The following is a 6,468-nucleotide window of genomic DNA, read 5'->3' on the forward strand; positions in this document are numbered from 1 at the left end:
GGCGTTTGTTTATTGAATGATAAAAGGTGCACATCATTTGTTCATTCTGTCTTGTTGTTACATCACATTTGTTTTTCGTTTTATCATCAAAATTAGTAGCTTTTGCTGAACTTAATGCCAGTCTTTGAAAGTTCGCTGTTTTACCCTGTTGTGTACAATTGACAATATACATACATACAAATAATAACATGCATGGTAATTTGAAATGGGACTTAACATCCCACTTTCAAATCAAATATGAAATATTAGTAAAACATAACAAAAATGTTAAAACTTACATAAAAGTATCACAATATTATATGTTTAAACATAAATAAATAAAAATAATAAAAAATACAAATCTCCAACAGGAACTGTATCAATCTGGATAGGGGTTCCAGTTCATGTCGTCGGTCGGGTTCCACGGTTGGTTATAGGTGTTCTGATAGGCCTGGTTAGGGTCGTAAAGAGTAAATGGTGGTCGCATATCTGGCTGGTGTGGAGGATAGTAAGCAGGTCGGGTCGGTACGTAGTTATTTGGTACCTGAGATTTGGTTTTGATTTTCTAGCATAGCCCCGATGGTGATAGCTGGCTCATGATCTGATGCTAATGATAGTGCCATCTATCATGCCGTCGTTGCCTAGAATGCTCGTACACATTCTCGGCATGCCACTGCTCGAACTGACTATGTCTAGCCTCGTTTGTCATTTCTACCTCATCTATACGCTGGTAAACGTCAGTAATAGCCTCCCTAATGACATCCCTAATGTCATCCACTTCCTCCATTTCCTCATCTGAACCTCTCTCTACCTGTGGATGACGACCATCATATGGTACTGCCTGATTGCGTCTGCTCTTTAATACATTTGCACCCTGATAGACCTTCAATCCTAAAGTGTCAACCTATTCCCTACATACCATCAGTGGACCCCCTTGATCCCTATCTATATCCAAATACTCTCCAATGAGAGTAACAAAAATACCTCCTTCTATTATTCCCCCGTCCTGTATTCCGGCTACAATTTTGGACAGATAAAAACCAACACAGTAGGGGATATTAATCACACCAGATTGAATCATAATTCAATATTTTCTTTCTCTCTATATTTATAATTTATATTTATAATTATAATTAAGTTTAATTTAAGATTAATAATAATAATTGGGTTATTGTAACGAATGTTTTACGGGTTTAAGTCGAAACTCTGTCCGTGTAACGCTACGCGATAAATAATCACTGTAGGCTATGTTCTTCCTTTTTAAATTAATGTTTCGTAACTAAGTTATTATTATGCTTATTTAAGCCGAAGTAATCATGATGTTAGAATAAATATTAAAGATGGGGTTATTGGATTTTGTACCATAATTCGGGTTTGGACAAAAGACCGACACTTGTGGACATTGGACTATGGACTATTAATAGATGGGGGTATTGTCTAATCGAAAGACAACTCATTAGAATCTGTCGAACCTATCTTCGAATTAGTTAATCAAATAATTATTAAATGATTATGCATGTCCTATTTAGTGACGTTTATACGACATCTTTTACGATCATTTAATTAATTATTCGGGTTGGGTAATTAATTATTCAAACTGATCAAGTGGGTAAATTAATGTTCATATCTTATTAAAACAGGGGTGGATTACATACAAGGGTAATTGGTGTAATTGTTAACAAAGTATTAAAACCTTGGATTATACGCAGTCGATAACCTGGTGTAACTATTAACAAAGTATTAAAACCTTGTTACAGTTTGAATCTCTAATTAGTTGGATTATTTGACTTCGGGAATAAGGTTAATTTGACGAACATTTTATAATTATGACCGATGGACTATTATGGACAAAAACCAGATAGGTATCAAATAAATCCAGGACAAAGGACAATTAACCCATGGTAATAAATTAAAATTAAAACGTCAAACATCATGGTTACGGAAGTTTAAATAAGCATAATACTTTTATTTCATATTTCATCGTACCTTTATTTACTGTCATTTTAATTACTGCAATTTACTTTATCACAATTTAAATTCTGTCATTTATATTATCGTCATTTATCTTTACGCTTTATTTAAAATCGACAAACCGGTCATTAAACGGTAAAAACCCCCTTTTATAATAATATTACTATATATAATTATATATATTTTATATAAATATAGTTGTTAAAAATATAGTACGTAATCACTAGCTCCCTGTGGAACGAACCGGACTTACTAAAAACTACACTACTCTACGATTAGGTACACTGCCTATAAGTGTTGTAGCAAGGTTTAGGTATATCCATTCAATAAATAAATAAATAAATAATTTGTGTAAAATTGTATCGTATTTAATAGTATTTCGTAATAAAATAAATAGCATTTCATATACACTGTTGCACACATCAAGTTTTTGGCGCCGCTGCCGGGGACTCGGTGAAAAACGCTTTATTTTATTAAAAACTATATTTTTGTAAAAATATATAAATTCTTATTTTGTAAAAATATTTTGTATGAATAATAAGTTTTAAAATATATATATATATATATATATATATATATATATATATATATATATATATATATATATATATATATATATATATATATATATATATATATATATATTTTATATTTAAGATTTTTTTTTAAATTAATAAGTATTTTATGTTTTTAAAATATAAATTTATTTTTATTTTCTATCTTTTATCTAAAAAAAATTAAATATATAAAAAAATCGAACTGGGCCAGATTATTTTCGAAGCTCAAAACAAATTTTAAATTAAAAACTGAACTGGGCCAAACTGTTTAAGCCCAACCAGCAAACCCAGTAATATTCCACTCCGCAATCGCGGAGCATCCTTGAGTAAGACTACGCGAGCGCGTAGCACGATCTGACTGGTCAACCTTTGCATTTATTACCAATTAGGGTTTATTATTATTATTATTATTTAAATCAATTAGGGTTTAATTATTTAATATTTATATATAGTTTTAATATAATTTATATTTTAAGTTTTAGTTATTATTATTTACATATTTATATTAATAGTTTTATATAAATAATATAAAAATAATATTTTTATAAAATTGTATTTTTATAACTTTAGTTTTCTTTTTGTACTTTGTATCTTTTTATTTGTTTAAATTCATAATTTTTATATTTGTCGTTCGTAATTAGTTTTAAACTTAGTATTTTGCCGTAGTTATTTTATATTTCTAGATTTTTAGGCTTTGCCGTAAAATCCCTTAAGTACTTTTTCTTTAGATTAAGATTTAGGTGCTTTAGAATTTTGCAACGCTGTTTTAAGATTTTAGTGCCTTTTAAGTTATTGCCGTTTTGAATATAAATTACCTTTAAGCTTTAATACCTTTAGACGCAATCTTTAATTTTTAGTTTTTAGACTTTTAAGTTTCGACGCTTTACTTTCTTATTAATATTTTTCAACTTTTTGTTTTTCGACGTTTGTTTTTCGACCTCTTATTTTTCGACGTGCTTTTTCTTTTTCATTTCTACGCTCTAGTTTTTAGGACATAGATTTTTATCTTCTTTAAATTTCGACGAAAAATTATTTTAAGCAATTAAATTGATAGACATCCAAATTTTTCTAGTTCGTAGTAATAGTTGGATTTGTTAGTGGCGAGTTGTGGGCTTCCGATTTAAAGGGTCCTGGCTACCTGCTGCATCTATTGGGTATTCGAAATGTGAGCAAAATCAGAAAAGTATATTAATTTGATAACTTATATAATTTTTATATTTATAACTAATAGGATATTCAGTGAATGCACAGAGCAAAACGTTCACCACCTTTCATACGTTCACCACCTGTAACTCGATCAAGACATCTAGCCAATATTATCACCGTTGATTTTTCTTTAGAATTATCATCTAGTCGAACAAGTACTCCAATTCAAATTTTCGATAATCCATTTTTTAACCCGATTTCACAATTGAGAACGCAGAGGATGTTCAAGGACAATTTCAAGATCCTGAACCACTAATCATTCCTCCTGAACCACAAACCGTTAAATCAGAATCTTCTAGTGATTCGGATTCAACAATTTCAAATATGGAAATAACGGAACCTCTAAGTATGGAAGATCGAATGAGAGCTACACGCAAGGGCCAAGGACACGCCATTATTCGACCAGACATTAATGTGCCAGATTATGAAATCAAAGGACAAATTCTACACATGGTAACTAATCAATGCCAATATAGTGGTACGCCAAAAGAAGATCCAAACGAACATCTTCGAACCTTTAATAGGATCTGTACTCTATTTAAAATCCAAAAAATTGAGGATGAACAGATCTATCTCATGTTGTTTCCCTGGACTTTAAAGGGCAAAGATTGGTTAGAATCGTTACCCGAAGGAGCGATTAACACATGAGATGTCTTAGTTGAGAAATTTCTTAAAAGATTCTTTCTGGCATCTAAAGCCGTGAGACTTCAAGGAGAAATTGTTACGTTCTTGCAAAAGGCAAATGAAACATTATATGAGGCGTGGACAAGATTTAGAAATTTTTTGAGAGGATGTCCTCAACACAGCTTAGATACTTATCAAATAGTACAAATATTCTACCAAGGTGTCAACGTAGCTACACAAAAAGACATCGACACAGCAGCTGGTGGTTCCATTATGAAGAAAACTGCTACCTAAGCTCACAAAATCATTGATAACACAGTCTCCCACACGCATGAGTGGCACCAGGAAAAAGATATCTTTCGTTCATCTAAAGCGGCTAGAGCCGATTCTTGCCATGACTTTGATTACGTTTCCGCAAAAATAGATGCTTTCGAGAGACGAATGGAAAAGATGAATAAAGATATTCACGTAATACGAATCAGCTGTGAGCAATGCGGTAGACCACACTTAATGAAAGATTGTCACATTGAGCAAACGATGGAACAACGTGAGAATGTTTCCTACATGAACCAAAGATCGGGAAATAATTATCAACCGCCAAGGCCAAACTTCAATCGAAATCAAAACATTCTTTACAATCCAAATGGACCCAACAATAACTCGTACAACCAACAAGGTCTGAATAACCAACCAACTCAAAACAACACTTTCAATCAACAAAGACCTAGCTTGTATAAACCACCACAACAAACCGAAGAGAAAAAGTCAAATCTGGAAGAAATGGTACAAAAGCTAGTTGAATCTCAAACACAATTTATTACATCTCAAACCCAAACGAATGAGAGGTTTGATCAGTCATTTAGAACTCAACAAGCTTCCATTTTGAATCTAGAAAAACACGTAGGTACTCTTGCTAGCATGATTAGTGAGAGGGAACAAGGAAAGCTACTGAGTAATACTGAAGTAAATCCTCGGAATGAGAATGTTAATATGGTGTCAACAAATTCTGAAAAACCAGCACCAGAAGATGGGAAGGTTTTAGATGTGAGTAACAATGAAGAATTTACACCACCACCACCACCCGAATATGTAAAGCCAGTGGTTGCACCATACAGACCACCCATCTCGTTTCCAAGAAAAGGAGTTGAGTGTGAGCAAGTGATAGGAAATAAAGTTTGTAATACCTTTGGAAAGAAGAATAAGAAGAATAATAAGAAAGTGCAAGAAACAAAAACAGTTGAAGTAAACCCGATGAAGACAGTTCCACCAAAACCTCCCCCCAGGTTAGGTGATCCGGATGAATTTATTGTTCCTTGTCTACTTAGTGATTGTGTCATGTATGATGCACTAGCAGATTTAGGTGCGAGTATAAGTGTTATGCCTCTTTCATTATATAAGAGATTAGGAGTAGGTGAGTTAAGTCCAACGGAAATGAGTGTTCGACTCTTTGATCAAACCATTAAGCACCCTGTTGGAATTGCTGATAATCTACCCGTTCAAGTAGGTAATTTAACCTTTCTAGTCGAATTTACTGTCATTGACATAGAAGAGGACCTAAACATTCCTCTAATTTTAGGTCGACCATTCTTAGTGTCCACCGGGGCGTTATTTGATGTAAGAGAGGGTACAATGACACTTAGTGATGGTGACAAATCGGTCACCTTTGTGATTCGAAAGTCTAAATCTCCACCAACCAAAACCGTTGAACCAATAAAAACGATTGATAAAAACCATATTGTTTTACCAACTCCAACGGTAGTGTTTAACAATAATAAAACGCCTAAGTGTGGGGAAGATGAAGTAACACCTAATGATGACTTGATAACAAAGAACCCCGTTGTTAATACAAAATTAAATTACCCCGTTATTAATAGTTCAATGAAGAAACTTATTAAACGGATTCGCGATGCTAGAACTAAGGGGAACTTTAAGTTATGTAACCGGTTAGTATCCAATCTATCGCCTAAAGAAAAGGCGAAACTAGTTGAATTTGTAGATATTACACAGGAATCCAACCAATGGCTTAAAGCAATAGTCACAGATATGCAAGTTGATTATGGTTCAAAAGAAATTGACAATGAAGTTAATCACAATTTCGACACCACAACTACCTAAGTGTGGGGAGATTCAA

At 32.8% G+C, this 6,468-nt stretch overlaps 1 non-coding gene across 1 annotated transcript; it reads right to left on the reverse strand.

Annotated features, from left to right (window-relative positions):
• Nucleotides 1–4,415: 4,415 nt before the first annotated feature.
• On the reverse strand, nt 4,416–4,522 carry LOC139851095 (small nucleolar RNA R71). The gene has a single exon (XR_011760456.1). It is a non-coding gene; the product is annotated as a small nucleolar RNA R71 (small nucleolar RNA).
• Nucleotides 4,523–6,468: the final 1,946 nt, after the last annotated feature.

Source organism: Rutidosis leptorrhynchoides, chromosome 5, assembly GCF_046630445.1.
Source record: "Rutidosis leptorrhynchoides isolate AG116_Rl617_1_P2 chromosome 5, CSIRO_AGI_Rlap_v1, whole genome shotgun sequence".
Lineage (NCBI taxonomy): Eukaryota > Viridiplantae > Streptophyta > Magnoliopsida > Asterales > Asteraceae > Rutidosis > Rutidosis leptorrhynchoides.